Source organism: Triticum aestivum, chromosome 7D (assembly GCF_018294505.1).
Source record: "Triticum aestivum cultivar Chinese Spring chromosome 7D, IWGSC CS RefSeq v2.1, whole genome shotgun sequence".
In the NCBI taxonomy this organism is placed as follows: Eukaryota; Viridiplantae; Streptophyta; class Magnoliopsida; order Poales; family Poaceae; genus Triticum; species Triticum aestivum.
The window spans coordinates 575,518,823-575,535,866 of record NC_057814.1 but is presented as its reverse complement, the minus strand read 5'-3'; the positions used below and the strand labels follow the sequence as shown (position 1 = coordinate 575,535,866).

Sequence of the window (17,044 nt, the reverse complement as noted above, 5' to 3'; positions counted from 1 at the left end):
GCTGATTAGGGGCAAGGGCAAAAAGGTCATTTTCAGAATGTTAAAACATAGTGAATGATACCAACAGAACGGGCTCGACGAGACGAAGAAGTGGGCTTTGGAATCACCTCATTTGGAGTTGTGAGCAAAAAGTTATAAGGGTTTTTCTGCCAGGGACCTATCTGTAATTAAATCATCACAAACAAGCCCTCGGCTGGAAAAACAGAACGCGCAATCCAGAGAATACGCTTTCAGTGAAGTGAAAGCATATTTCGCACCGCAGAACACCAGAGCACGCTTTCATCGCAAGAAAACGTATTTCTGGGATACCGCTTCCACTTATCCAACTCAGCGGTGGTGGGGTCAGCGGTGTGTGCGGCTGACGGGTGGGACCGCGAGGCCCACCGGCCAGCTAGCAGGGAGGGGTCGGGGCCTTCTTCTCCTTCCCATCGCCGCCCATGGAGCAGAGGGAGGAGCTCGACGCCGGCGGCCGTTCTGGCGCCACAGGCCACCTCCAGCAGCGCTCCGGCCACCGGGATGATCAGGGAGACGCCGCGCTTCACATGGGCTATATCCCGGACTCCGGGGAGCGCTCGGACGAGCGGGACGGTAGCCGCGGTGGACGGCGGCTTCGGGCAGAGGTGGAACTCGGGGATACGGCACTCCGGCGACGAGGAGAAGGGTTGGGGACGCTTGGTGGGTTGTGGGAAGGCCTCTGGTGGTGGTGGACGGAATAGAGGGGTTCGGCTTCGGGCTAATTTAGCCGGCGAGGAGCGGCGGACATGGAGGCAGAGGGAGGCGAGGAGAGGTTCTCCGGCTCGGGTGACTGGTCGGGGAAGTTGCTGGAGGTGGTGTGAGGCTGGTGGTGAGGTCGCACGGCCTCGGGATGGGCTTATATAGGCAGAGGGGCGAGGTGCCGAGCTGTCGTCGCCGCGGACGCGTGGCCGGCGCCGCGGACGCGTGTGCTCGCGCATGAGCTCGGGGGAAGGCGACGGGGAGACACAGGGAGGAGCCCACGGGGCAGATGGAGCCCACGGAGCACGGGGAGGAAGAAGACGGCGACGAACGGAACCAAATGGCCACTGTTCGCCCGTGGTCACGCGGCGGCGAGCGTCGGTGAGCAAGCGGACGGAGGGGGAGAGGGGTCCACGGGGACGGCGACGATGCAGGATAGCTGCTGGACACGCTCACGCGCGCGAAGGCGACGAGAGGAGGAGGGGGTCCAGCACAAACAGTCACTGGACGCGGCCACTGCACACAGAGCGCGTGCACAGGCACGCCATTGTCGCGGTCACTGCGTGAACCAGGGCATTCAATGCTCTACAACACCCAAAACGTTGTCTAGCTGATAGTCCATCCAGGGGAGGTTGGTACTGAGGTGGTAGTTTGGTTAAAGACGCTTTGGTTAAATGGTAAGTGAGCTCTGAAGTTTACTGTAGTAAACTTGGACGTGAAACAGTGATCAACTGAGGTGAGATTAGAGGCAAATGAGTTGTCTGGGGTGATTAGCTTAGGAAGAACTACCATACTGGCGAGTTTGGAAGGAAATGGACCAAGATTTAATGCACTTTCTTTGCAACTGCATAATCTGGTCCAGAAACTTGATCAGGAAGGTGCACTCACATGGAGTGTCAAAATGAGCTCAAATTGGGCAAGGCAGAGTCATTTGGTCCTATGAAGATGCTCAAAAAGTCTCATACCAATTGGCCAAGCCATACTGGTACTTGCTTCACAAACATCTCCTCTGGACAGAAACTTGCAAAACTTCTAGAGGAATAATGGCTTGATGAACAATGCCCAAAATGGGTAGAGGTAGGTTATATGGATAATAGAAGGCCTAGAAAAATTGGCAGCCATAATGGAGCAAGATAAAATATACTTGCTTCACAAACTGAAATTTTGGACAGAGTCAAAGAATTGAAGATGAGCTCACATGGAGGCATGACATGAGCTATACTTTGGTGGAGGGCTATTATATGATGATATGAGGGATAATGCAAAATGGAAACTCATTTGGATATGCCTAGCTTGCACCTCCTTCACAAAGCTTATTTCTGGATAGAAACTTTGGAAAATCATAATTAAATACTTACTAGGCAAATGAGGTTGCATTTTGGCATGTGGCAATGATATGGACAGGAAAAGGTGTCCAAGGAGTTTGAGGTCAATTGGGAAAAGAAAAATAGCACTTGCTTAACAATGTGCCATTTAGGGCAGAATAGGAAATGAATTATTTGAGCATGATGATAAACATGACAAATGAAACATTTTTCCATATTTGAGAAAGATATGACACAAAAAATTTATGAGAATTATTTGGGAATTTTAGGAGTGATGTAAATAAAGGTTGCTTCACAACCTAGGGCAATTTGAGTTATTCCTTTAATAGAAAAGGAATATTCCCAATAAAAAGAATATTGGGATTTGGGCTAGGATGAAAATGACAGGGTCTAGGGAAGGATTTGGGAATGACAAGCCACTCTGGAAACAAAGAAGAGGGCATCTTCTTCAGTTTCCAGACCACAAAGCCACGGAAAAAGAAAACTCAAGCAAAAACCTCAGAAAAACAAAAGAAAAATAATGGGCCAAAAATCAGGCTGTCACACCGCGCCACCTCGCCGTAGAGGCAGAGAAACAGCGGCTCCAGGATACGCCTATGACCTACGACAGGACCTGGAAAATAGAGCCGGTCAGACAAGATCAATCTACGGATCACGGGGGCGTGCCCCAGCGCGAGAAGACGTCTATCAGGCCTGGTGCGACAAGCACAACTACACCCGGGCCGAAAACCGCATACGGACTTCATCCGAACTGCGCCGTGACATGGCCCGATACAGAGACGCCGCACACCCCCTATGCTTCACCGATGAGGTAATGGAGCACCAGTTCCCAGAAGGGTTCAAACCCGTGAACATTGAATCATATGATGGCACAACAGATCCCGCAGTATGGATTGAAGATTTTCTTCTCCACATTCACATGGCTCGCGGTGACGATCTACACGCCATCAAATACCTTCCCCTAAAACTTAAGGGACCAACTCGGCACTGGTTAAATAGCCTCCCAGAAAACTCTATTGGAAGCTGGGAAGACTTGGAAGACGCCTTTAGAGACAACTTCCAAGGCACGTATATCCGGCCTCCAGACGCCGATGACCTCAGTCACATAGTCCAGTAGCCCGGAGAGCCGGCCAGGAAATTCTGGACCAGGTTCCTAATTAAAAAGAACCAGATTGTCGACTGTCCGGACGCCGAAGCCCTAGCGGCCTTTAAACACAGCATCCGCGACGAATGGCTTGCTCGACACCTCGGCCAAGAGAAGCCGAAGTCCATGGCAGCACTTACAGCACTCATGACCCGCTTTTGCACGGACGAAGATAGCTGGCTAGACCGTAGCAGCAACAGTACCAGCGACCCCGGCACTTCTGAAGCCAGAAACAGCAACGGCAGGCCCCGACGCAACAAACACAAGCGTCGAAGCAACAATGACAATACTAAAGATACGATGGTCAACGCCGGATTCAGTGGCTCCAAGTCCGGTCAGCGGAAGAAGCCATTCAAAAGAAACAAAGACAGTTCATCTAGCTTGGACCGAATACTCGATCGACCCTGCCAGATTCACGACACCCCCGACAAGCCTACCAACCATACCAATAGAAGCTGTTGGGTCTTCAAACAGGCCGGTAAGTTAAATACCGAACAAAAGGAGAAAGGGTCGCCCAGCAAGGATGACGATGAGGAGCCTCGCCCACCGAACACAGGGGGACAGAAGAAATTCCCCCCCCCCCGAGGTCAAAACGGTGAATATGATATACGTTACTCACATCCCCAGGCGGGAGCGCAAGCGCGCGTTAAGGCACGTCTATGCGATAGAGCCAGTCGCCCCAAAATTCAACCCATGGTCAGCCTGTCTGATCACTTTCGATCGCAGAGACCATCCGAGCAGTATCCATCACGGAGGTTCGGCCACGTTAGTCCTCGACCCAATTATTGATGGATCCCACCTCACGCGAGTCCTCATGGATGGCGGCAGGAGCCTTAACCTGCTCTATCAGGACACAGTCCGCAAAATGGGTATTGATACGTCAAGAACCAAGCCCACCAAAACTACCTTTAAAGGAGTAATACCTGGCGTAGAGGCCCGCTGCACGGGCTCAATCACATTGGAGGTCGTCTTCGGTTCGCCGGACAACTTCCGAAGCGAAGACTTGATCTTCGGCATCGTCCCTTTCCGCAGTGGCTACCTGATAACCCACATGTATAGGGGATCACAACAGTTTTCGAGGGTAGAATATTCAACCCAAATTTATTGATTCGACACAAGGGGAGCCAAAGAATATTCTCAAGTATTAGCAGTTGAGTTGTCAATTCAACCACACCTGAAAGACTTAATATCTGCAGCAAAGTATTTAGTAGCATAGTAGTATGGAAGTAACGGTAACGGTGGCAAAAGTAACAGTAGCAGTTCTGTAGTAATTGTAACAGTGGCAACGGAAAAGTAACTAAGCAAAGATCAATATGTGAAAAGCTCGTAGGCATTGGATCAGTGATGGATAATGTCGGATGTGATTCCTCATGCAACAGTTATAACATAGGGTGACACAGAACTAGCTCTAGTTCATCAATGTAATGTAGGCATGTATTCTGAATATAGTCATGCGTGCTTATGGAAAAGAACTTGCATGACATCTTTTGTCCTACCCTCCCGTGGCAGCGGGGTCCTATCGGAAACTAAGGGATATTAAGGCCTCCTTTTAATAGAGTACCGGACCAAAGCATTAACACTTAGTGAATACATGAACTCCTCAAACTACGGTCATCACCGGGAGTGGTCCCGATTATTGTCACTTCGGGGTTACCGGATCATAACACATAATAGGTGACTATTGACTTGCAAGATAGGATCAAGAACTCACATATATTCATGAAAACATAATAGGTTCAGATCTGAAATCATGGCACTCGGGCCCTAGTGACAAGCATTAAGCATAGCAAAGTCATAGCAACAACAATCTAGAATATAATGGATACTAGGGATCAAACCATAACAAAACTAACTCGATTACATGGTAAATCTCATCCAACCCATCACCATCCAGCAAGCCTATGATGGAATTACTCACGCAAGGCGGTGAGCATCATGAAATTGGTGATGGAGGAAGGTTGATGATGACGACGGCGACGGATTCCCCTCTCCGGAGCCCCGAACGGACTCCAGATCAGCCCTCCCGAGAGAGATTAGGGCTTGGCGGCGGCTCTGTATCGTAAAACGCGATGAATCCTTCTCTCTGAATTGGATAAGGATGCATTTTAAGCATATCAGTCAAACGCATACGCAAAAAGATAGGTCTAATCATTTCAGCAAAGCGCTCAAAATCCTCATCATCCTTTTTCTTGGATGGTTTGGGAGGAAAAGGCATGGGTTTCTGAACCCATGCTTCTCTTTCTTTACCATGCTTCCTAGCAATGAAGTCTCTCTTATCATAACGTTGATTCTTTGATTGTGGGTTATCAAGATCAATAGCAGGATCAATCTCTACATCATTGTCATTGCTAGGTTGAGCATCATCATGAACATCATCATTAATATTATCACTAGGTTCATGTCCATTACCTGATTGTGTTTCAGCATCAGAGATAGAAATATCATTGGGATTCTCAGGTGTGTCAACAACAGGTTCACTAGAAGCATGCAAAGTCCTATCATTTTTCTTTTTCTTTTTTTTATAAGGACTAGGTGCATCAACATTAGTTCTCTGAGAATCTTGCTCAATTCTCTTAGGGTGGCCCTCAGGATACAAAGGTTCCTGAGTCATTTTACCCCCTCTAGTCATAACTCTAATAGCATTATCATTTTTCTTATTATTTAATTCATTGAGCAAATCATTTTGAGCTTTAAGCACTTGTTCTACCTGAGTGGTAACCACAGAAGCATGTTTACTAATAATTTTAAGTTCACCTTTAAATCTAGACATATAATCACTCAAGTGTTCAATCATATAAGCATTACATTTCAATTGTCTACCAACATAAGCATTGAAGTTTTCTTGTTTAACAATAAAATTATCAAACTCATCCAAGCATTGGCTAGTAGACTTATAATGAGGGATATCACCTTCATCAAATTTATAGAGAGAATTTACCTTTACTACCTGTGTCGGTTATCAAGACCATGTATTTCTTCAATAGGTGGTAAATTCTTAACATCTTCAGCTTTAATACCCTTTTCTCTCATAGATTTCTTTGCCTCTTGTATATCTTCAGGACTGAGAAATAGAATACCCCTTTTCTTCGAAGTTGGCTTAGGAGTTGGTTCAAGAAGTGTCCAATCATTATCATTACTCAGCATATTATTCAACAGCAATTCAGCTTGCTCAGCCGTTCTTTCCCTAAAAACACAACCAGCACAACTATCCAGGTGGTCTCTAGAAGCATCGGTTAGTCCATTATAAAAGATATCAAGTATTTCATTTTTCTTGAGAGGATGATCAGGCAAAGCATTAAGTAATCGGAGAAGCCTCCCCCAAGCTTGTGGGAGACTCGCTTCTTCAATTTGCACAAAATTATATATTTCCCTTAAGGCAGCTTGTTTCTTATGAGCGGGGAAATATTTAGCAGAGAAGTAATAAATCATATCCTGGGGACTACGCACACAACAATGAGTAAGAGAATTAAACCATGTTTTAGCATCACCCTTTAATGAGAATGGAAATAATTTAAGGATATAGTAGTAACGAATTTTTTCCTCATGAGTGAATAGGGTGGCTATATCATTCAATTTAGTAAGATGTGCCACAACAGTTTCAGATTCATAGCCATAGAAAGGATCAGATTCAACTAAAGTAATTATCTCAGGATCGACAGAGAAATCATAATCCTTATCGGAAATACAAATAGGTGAAGTAGCAAAAGCAGGGTCATATTTCATTCTAGCATTCAAGGACTTTTCTTTCAGCTTAGCTAACAGTTTCTTAAGATCATATCTATCTTTGCAAGCAAAAAGGTCTCTAGAAGTTTCTTCATCCATAACATAACCCTCAGGTACATCAGGCAATTCATATCTAGGGGAGAATCTTCATCATCACTTTCATCAATATTATCAGTTTCAATAATTTCATTCTCTCTAACCCTAGCAAGTTGTTCATCAAGAAATTCACCTAATGGCACAGTATTATCAAGCATAGAAGTAGTTTCATCATAAGTATCATGCATAGCAGAAGTGGCATCATCAATAACATGCGACATATTAGAATCAATAACAGGAGTAGGTGTCGCAAATTTACTCATAACAGAAGGTGAATCAAGTGTAGAGCTAGATGGCAGTTCCTTACCTCCCCTTGTAGTTGAGGGATAAATCTTGGTTTTTTCGTCTTTCAAGTTCCTCATAGTGATCAGCAGATATAAATCCCAAGTGACTCAAAGAATAGATCTATGCTCCCCGGCAACAGCGCCAGAAAATAGTCTTGATAACCCACAAGTATAGGGGATCGTAACAGTTTTCGAGGGTGGAGTATTCAACACAAATTTATTGATTCGACACAAGGGGAGCCAAAGAATATTCTCAAGTATTAGCAGTTGAGTTGTCAATTCAACCACACCTAATAGACTTAACATCTGCAGCAAAGTATTTAGTAGCAAACTAGTATGGAAGTAACGGTAACGGTGGCAAAAGTAACAGTAGCAGTTCTGTAGTAATTGTAACAGTGGCAATGGAAAAGTAACTAAGCAAAGATCAATATGTGAAAAGCTCGTAGGCATTGGATCAATGATGAATAATTATGTCGGATGCGATTCCTCATGCAACAGTTATAACATGGGGTGACACAGAACTAGCTCCAGTTCATCAATGTAACGTAGGCATGTATTCCGAATATAGTCATACGTGCTTATGGAAAAGAACTTGCATGACATCTTTTGTCCTACCCTCCCGTGGCAGCGGGGTCCTATCGGAAACTAAGGGATATTAAGGCCTCCTTTTAATAGAGTACTGGACCAAAGCATTAACACTTAGTGAATACATGAACTCCTCAAACTACGGTCATCACCGGGAGTGGTCCCGATTATTGTCACTTCGGGGTTACCGGATCATAACACATAATAGGTGACTATTGACTTGCAAGATAGGATCAAGAACTCACATACATTCATGAAAACATAATAGGTTCAGATCTGAAATCATGGCACTCAGGCCCTGGTGACAAGCATTAAGCATAGCAAAGTCATAGCAACATCAATCTTAGAACATAATGGATACTAGGGATCAAACCCTAACAAAACTAACTCGATTACATGGTAAAGCTCATCCAACCCATCACCGTCCAGCAAGCCTATGATGGAATTACTCACGCATGCCGGTGAGCATCATGAAATTGGTGATGGAGGAAGGTTGATGATGACGACGGCGACGGATTCCCCTCTCCAGAGCCCCGAACGGACTCCAGATCAGCCCTCCCGAGAGAGAATAGGGCTTGGCGGCGGCTCCGTATCGTAAAACGCGATGAATCCTTCTCTCTTTTTTTTCTCCCTGAACATGAATATATAGAGTTGGAGTTGAGGTTGGTGGAGCCTCAGGGGGCCCACGAGGCAGGGGCCGCGCCCCAGGGGGTGGGCGCACCCTCCACCCTTGTGGACAGGGTGTGGGCCCCCTGGTGCTGATTCTTTCGCCAGTATTTTTTGTTTATTCCAAAAATATTCTCCGAGAAGTTTCAGGTCATACCGAGAACTTTTATTTCTGCACAAAAATAACACCATGGCAATTCTGCTAAAAACAGCGTCAGTCCGGGTCAGTTCCATTCAAATCATGCAAGTTAGAGTCCAAAACAAGGGCAAAAGTGTGTGGAAAAGTAGATACGTTGGAGATGTGTCACTACCACACACTGCTCGGACGGACCGCGTTCGCTCGCTTCAACGCAGTCCCACACTGCCTATCTCAAACTCAAGATGCCCTGACCATGAGGTGTTATAACGGTCAATGGAAACATGGAACGCTTCCTCCGTACTGAGGTGCACACCGCGGCACTTGCAGCGGAAGTACAGGGCGGCCTTATCAAGCCAAATATTACATCGGCGGCCAAACCCCCGAACGCTGTCAAACGAGTCCGGACTACACTGCAGTATGACAGTCCTGCTCTCCAGCAGCTCGATTTACAATTCGGCCTCCGTCTCAGCCCCAACCGAATTTCGGCATATGTACCACGCGTACATAACTACGCACTAAAGATACCATGGGCAAAGATGGAGGCATAGCAAAGATAAAATCCACAATACGGCTCGACCCTATCTGGACCCTCATATTTCGTTTTTCTCTTATTTTTATTTTTCCAGGTTCCTTACAACCCACATCACCTTTCGACAGTACCAAGGGCCCTTTTCTAGGCCCCTCATGAAAACCCGATCGTTGATCCTTTCGAAGGATAATACACCACAGAGAAAAGCAGCGTAGACGTGTGGCAGAGTATCTAAAGGATCTTTAAAGATCACATGTTCCTTTTTTTAGGACCCGTACACAGCTTTCCCTTGTGCTCGGCATGTAAAATAGCCTCGATGCTTATCGCATTACTTGTAAAAATATGTTTTGACGTATCAATCAGACTATAATGGAAACAGTTTTTTCGCCCAACATATTCGGTACTGGCTTATTTCCTAATCTGTATTCCCTCTGTTTTCGTCCCATTTCCATGTAGACCTCGATACGACTTAAATCGCCAGGGGCTCCATTCGGCCACATACATTTCTTAAAAACAAAAAAAAGTCCGAACACTTTTATAGTACAATTTGGCGTCACGAATATAGCATTATATGCATCGGCTCCAAATCATGTCTTTGGTCAATAGTTGGGTTGCCCGGCTCCTGTGGTTACTGCCTTACGTTCCGCTCGTTCGGCTAAAGTAGTAAAGGGAGAACTACTGCGATTGTGTTTCCGGTTCATCCGGATAAACACCTCAGTAGAGAAAGCCGAAAACTGACTATCATGCTGCGGCGAGAGCTGGTCAGCTATTCAGTGACTAATTAAAAATCTCTTGCATTTTTTCCGTATTACGTGAAGGACCGGTCTTCACCCGGTCAGGCATCTACAACACCCAAGTTCGGACAATCGAATAATCAAACACCTATGGCTAAGTGAGAGCGATAAAGCCACATAGTCTGATTGCCTGGTTCGCCGCACTAACACCTCCTTCAAGGACCAAGCCGTTGGGTCAAGTGTGTCCAGGTGCTATTCCGAACACCCCCGTACTACCTACGTGGGGGTTGAAGCCGATGGCTGGCCAAATCTCAGATACCGTAAACGGCCGCGCAGGAGGAAAATAATTTGAGATAAAACAAGCAAAAAATTATACATAAGCCTTGTTTCATAATACAAAGTTCGGGCAGCATGGATACATTCATTCAAAAATAATGTTCTTCGAGCACTGGCCCTCTACAATGCGGGATCCTTCCAGGACGTCATCAAAATACCGCTCCGGCGTGCGGTGCTCCTTGCCTGCGAGCGGCCCCTCGGTTGCAAGCTTGACGGCATTCATCTTCGCCCATTGCACCTTGAAACGGGCGAAGGCCATCTGGGCACCTTCGATACAGACCGACCGCTTTATGGCATCAAGCCAGGGGTAGGCACTGACTAGCCGCTTCACGAGCCCGAAATAACTGCTGGGTATGGGTTCGGCTGGCCAAAGACGGACTATAACATCCTTCATGGCCAATTCGGCCACCCTATGTAGTTCGGTCAGCTGCTTCAGCTGATCACTGAAGGGCACTGGATGCTCTGGCGCAAGGTACTACGACCAGAATAGCTTCTTCGTTGAGATCCCCTCTTCGGCTCGGAAGAACTCCGCAGCATCAGCAATACTCCGGGGTAGATCCACAAACGCTCCTGGAGAACTCCAAACGCGGGTCAGTAAGATGTACCTTCTCCTTACAAATTTTCTCTGCATGTTAAAGGCCTTACCCGCCGCAATCTGCTTTGCCTCTTGGATCTCTCGGCAGGCGCCTTGGGCTTCAACCCGGGCTTCATTTGCGCTTTGGAGGGACTTAGCAAGTTCGGAATCATGATCCGAAATCTTGCGCTCCAAGGACTCACATTTGCTTATGGCATCCTTGAGCTCTTGCTGGACTTCCTCCACCCTTGCTTCATGTTTTAGGCAGGCGGCTCGTTCCTCCTCCGCCTCCTACTTGGCTTCGACCAGCGCATTCTTGAGGGTCTCGACCTCAGACGCGTTAGCTATGAGCATAATCATAAAACTCATTCAGATAACAAATCAGAGCTCATATCATTTCAAATATGTTTCGGTATCACATACATTGCTTTTCCTCTAATTTCCACTTTAGTTCGGACACCTCAGCAGCTTGGGAGGTTGCCGCCAACATCGAAGCCTGTTTGTTCAAATAGACATGTATGTTAATCTCCTGCGAGAACTATTCGACCCTCTGTTCGACCTTTCTTTGCGAACACCGAACAGAGCCTTAGGGGCTACTATCTATACACAGGCATTCCTTTTATACAGCTAACAAGTATTACATCACATACCTCAAAGCCTGTTAGAAGGCTATTATAGGCCTTGTTCAATCCGCTTTTAGCGGACCGAACCTTTTCAACCACCGTACCCATAAGGGTACGATGTTCCTCAACAATGGAGGCGCTCCGAAGCGCTTCCACCAGAGTGTCTGGCGCCTCTGGATTGACAGAGGTCACCGGTGGAGTTGACGCACCCGCTTCTTTCGAAGGAGGCTGCTCACCTGATTCCGGAGCCATGTCGGTCTCCAGAATGATATTCGGTTGGGGGCCGAACTGGGCATGGCCCCCGTCGCCAGTCTCCATGGGGGTCGGTTCACCCATGTTTTCGGCAGCAGAGGTATCACCCTCTAGCACCGCCTTGACGGCTTCTTGCACCTCTCCCTGACCCGGAAGGGTCCTTCGGGACAACACTTCGGTGTTGTCTGTAGCAGTGGGAGGGGAGTCCGGCGGAGGTGACTCGCTCTCCATCATGTTCGGACCCAGCGAATTCCCAGAAGACGATGATCGCTGGGGGAGATCGCGAGCTGGACTATAGCATGTAATTTAATACCTTAGAACCACAAGACAAAAAACTGGATAGGTGTCTTTGGATACTTACGATTCGGCCCGGGGCTTTGGCCTAGGGCGCCACTCGGGGATGGCGTCGGCATCCGAGTCAGAGTCGTCCGAAAGGGAGAGTCTTCCTTTCTTGGACGCCTCCGCCTCAAGATCCACGGAGGCTGCCCTTTTCTTCTTTCCCCCTTAAGGGGAGAAGTGCTCTCTTCCTCCTCCTCTTCATCTTCGTCATGACAGGAGAGAGTTTCGGCACCTTCGGACACTACGTTTGAAGCGTCTTTAGGGCGGAGGCCACCTTTGGCCTCCTTGCCCTTCTTCTTGGCCTTCTTTTCCGGCGCCTGATACGGCGCCGGAACCAGCATCCTCATTAGCATAGGGATGGCTGGGTCTTCAGGTAGCGGAGCCGGACAGTGAATCCGCTCCGCCTTCTTCGTCTAGCCCTGTAGGAAGAATGGGAAGCGTAGTATACTCCTTGGATCCACAAATTAAGGTTATCAGAAAACTTACATGAGTGGCCAAATGAGTGCAGTAGAGGCCGAGGTCTTCGGTCGTTTTCGGCCACGACTTCTGGGCCTTGAAAAGCAGCTTCCATATGTCTTCGTGTGTTGTGCCGAAGAACCACTGCAGGGTCCGGGGACTGGCCGGATCGAACTCCCACATATACCGAGTCTGGCGTTGACAGGGGAGAATCCGGCGAAAAAGCATCACCTGGATCACGCTGGCAAGACTGGTGTTCTTGTCTACCATACTCTTGACGCACTTCTGCAGCGTCATCACCTCATCAGACGACGCCCAGTCCAGGACCTTGTTGAGCCATGATGTAAGCCGCATCGGAGGCCCGGACATGAACTCAGGAGAAGCAGCCCACGTGGAGTCACGGGGTTCCGTGACATAGAACCACTCCTATTGCCATCCCTTCACGGACTCCACGAAGGTACCCTTGGGCCAAGTGACGTTGGGAAGCTGGCTCACCATGGCGCTGCCGTACTCCGCATGTTGACCATCAACCACTTTCGGCTTCACATTCAAGACCTTGAGCCATAGGCCGAAGTGGGGGGGAATGCGGAGGAACGCCTCACACACGACGATGAACGCCGAAATGTTGAGGAAGGAATTCGGGGCTAGATCATGGAAATCTAGCCCATAGTAAAACATGAGACCGCGGACGAAAGGATGGAGGGGAAACCCTAGTCTGCGAAGGAAGTGGGGGTGAATACTACCCTCTCATTGGGCTCCGGAGTGGGGACGATCTACTTTTTGGCAGGAAGCCGGTGGGCGATTTCCTTGGCTAGGTACCCCGGTTCCCGGAGCTCCTTGATGTTCCCCTCTGTGAGGAGGAGGCCATCCACTTTGTCGTGCGCTCCAGATCCAGACATGGCTGGAGTGTTTTCTGGGGACGGAAAGGATTGAAGCTTGGGTGCTGGAGCTCGAGGGCGGATGGGCTGAGGAAGAAGAAGGCGTGGGGTGAAAAGGTGGATCCTTATCTCCTTATAAAGGCAGTGAATATCAAGCGTCCCCCCCACGAGCCTTAAACTCGCCTATTCCCAACGGGTCATGCGGACGGCATGGTTGGATTACCCAAGCCCGTATTGATGAGAATCTCGTAATAAGGGGACACGGTCTCTGCTTTGACAAGACGTGTCACCGGAGGCTGCGTCTCGAAACGCGAAACGGGAGATCGAAACGGTTCAAAATAATGAAGAGGCCAGACGTAACGTCTCACCAGTAAAACTGTCAGTAAAGACATACCATGTTCTTTGATTAAGTATTATGCCCTTGCGGTAGTGGGTTGTAACTGTTAAACACAGCCGGATATAGTTCTTGTTGATCAAATACCTTGAAGTGTTCGGAGGAGGAACCCGCCTTGCACTGCTAAAGACAATCTGCGCGCCGGACACATCGTCATTGAAGCATGGTTCAGGGGCTACTGAGCGAGTCCTGGATTAGGGGGTTCCCGGGCGTCCGGGCTATGTGACGTGGGCCGGACTGGTGGGCCGTGAAGATACGAGATAGAAGGCTTTCCCCCGTGTCCAGATGGGACTCTCCTTTGCGTGGATGACAAGCTTGGCGTTCGGATATGAAGATTCCTTTCTCTGTAAACCCACTCTGTACAACCCTAAACCCCTCCGATGTCTATATAAACCAGAGGGTTTAGTCCGTATGGGGAATCATAATCACACAGGCTAGATATCTAGGGTTTAGCCATTACGATCTCGAGGTAGATCAACTCTTGTAACCCCTATACTCATCAAAGTCAATCAAGCGGGAAGTAGGGTATTACCTCCATTAAGAGGGCCCGAACCTGGGTAAACATCGTGTCCCTGTCTCCTGTTACCTTCGATCCTCAGACGTACAGTTCGGGACCCCCTACCCGAGATCTGCTGGTTTTGACACTGACACACACCATTACGCTGTGGTGTTCCAGGTGGCGTGAATTGCAAAACTATTCCGCATTGTTTCAAATAAAGACCAAACTCGTAACTCAAATATTCACCTCCACAATCAGATCGTAGAAACTTTATTTTCTTGTTACGATGATTTTCCACTTCACTCTGAAATTCTTTGAACTTTTCAAATGTTTCAGACTTATGTTTCATCAAGTACATATACCCATATCTGCTCAAATCATCTGTGAAGGTCAGAAAATAACGATACCCGCCGCGAGCCTCAACACTCATCGGACTGCATACATCAGTATGTATTATTTCCAACAAGTCTGTTGCTTGCTCCATTGTTCCAGAGAACGGAGTCATAGTTATCTTGCCCATGAGGCATGGTTCGCAAGCATCAAGTGATTCATAATCAAGTGATTCCAGAAGCCCATTAGCATAGAGTTTCTTCATGCGCTTTACACCAATATGACCTAAGCGGCAGTTCCAGAAATAAGTTGCACTATCATTATTAAACTTATATCTTTTGTCTTCAATACTATGAATATGTGTGTCACTACTATCGAGATTCAACAAAAATAGACCACTCGTCCAGGGTGCATGACCATAAAAGATATTACTCATATAAATAGAACAACCATTATTCTCTGATTTAAATGAATAACCATCTCGCATCAAACAAGATCCAGATATAATGTTCATGCTTAACGCTGGCACCAAATAACAATTATTCAGGTCTAAAACTAATCCCGACAGTAGATGTAGAGGTAGCGTCCCGACGGCGATCACATCGACTTTGGAACCATTTCCCACGTGCATCGTCACCTCGTCCTTAGCCAATCTTCGTTTAATCAGTAGCCCCTATTTCGAGTTGCAAATGTGAGCAACAGAACCAGTATCAAATACCCAGGTACACATCATTAACATGTATATCAAATATACCTTTCACTTTGCCATCCTTCTTATCCGCCAAATACTTGGGGCAGTTCCGTTTCCAGTGACCAGTCCATTTGCAGTAGAAGCACTCAGTCTCAGGCTTAGGTCCAGACTTGGGTTTCTTCACTTGAGCAGCAACTTGCTTGCCGTTCTTCTTGAAGTTCCCCTTCTTCCCTTTGCCCTTGTTCTTGAAACTAGTGGTCTTGTTAACCATCAACACTTGATGCTCCTTTTTAATTTCTACCTCCGCAGCCTTTAGCATCGTGAAGAGCTCGGGAATTATCTTATCCATCCCTTGCATATTATAGTTCATCACGAAGCTTTTGTAGCTTGGTGGCAGTGACTGAAGAACTCTATCAATGACACTATCATCAGGAAGATTAACTCCCAGTTGAGTCAAGTGGTTGTGGTACCCAGACATTCTGAGTATATGTTCACTGACAGAACTATTCTCCTCCATCTTGCAGCTCTAGAACTTATTGGAGACTTCATATCTCTCAATCCGGGCATTTGCTTGAAATATTAACTTCAACTCCTGGAACATCTCATATGCTCCATGACGTTCAAAATGTTTTTGAAGTCCCGATTCTAAGCCGTAAAGCATGGCACACTGAACTATCGAGTAGTCATCAGCTTTGCTCTGCCAGACGTTCATAACGACCGGTGTTGCTCCTGCAGCGGGTCTTGCACCTGGCGGTGCTTCCAGGATGTAATTCTTCTGTGCAGCAATGAGGATAATTCTCAAGTTACGGACCCAGTCCGTGTAGTTGCTACCATCATCATTCAACTTAGCTTTCTCTAGGAATGCATTAAAATTCAAAGGAACAGTAGCACGGGCCATTGATCTACAACAACATAGACATGCAAAATACTATCTGGTACTAAGTTCATGATAAATTAAAGTTCAATTTAATCATATTACTTAAGAACTCCCACTTAGATAGACATCCCTCTAGTCATCTGAATGATCACGTGATCCATATCAACTAAACCATGTCCGATCATCACGTGAGATGGAGTAGCTTTCAATGGTGAATATCACTATGTTGATCATATCTACTATATGATTCATGCTCGACCTTTCGGTCTCAGTGTCCGAGGCCATATCTGCATATGCTAGGCTCGTCAAGTTTAACCCGAGTATTCTGCGTGTGCAAAACTGGCTTGCACCCGTTGTATGTGAACGTAGAGCTTATCACACCCGATCATCACGTGGTGTCTCGGCACGATGAACTGTAGCAACAATGCATACTCAGGGAGAACACTTGTACCTTGAAATTTAGTGAGAGATCATCTTATAATGCTACCGTCGTACTAAGCAAAATAAGATGCATAAAGGATAAACATCACATGCAATCAAAATAAGTGATATGATATGGCCATCATCATCTTGTGCCTTTGATCTCCATCTCCAAAGCACCGTCATGATCACCATCGTCACCGGCTTGACACCTTGATCTTCATCGTAGCATCGTTGTCGTCTCGCCAACTATTGCTTCTACGACTATCACTACCGCTTAGTGATAAAGTAAAGCAATTACATGGTGATTGCATTTCATACAATAAAGCGACAACCATAAGGCTCCTGCCAGTTGCCGATAACTTTTACAAAACATGATCATCTCATACAACAATTTATATATCATCATGTCTTGACCATATCACATCACGTCAAG

At 46.9% G+C, this 17,044-nt stretch overlaps 1 pseudogene; it reads left to right on the top strand.

Moving 5' to 3' along the window:
• Window positions 1–437: 437 nt before the first annotated feature.
• The window catches only part of LOC123171315 (polyubiquitin-like), a 69,370-nt pseudogene continuing 52,763 nt past the window's right edge, over window positions 438–17,044 (top strand).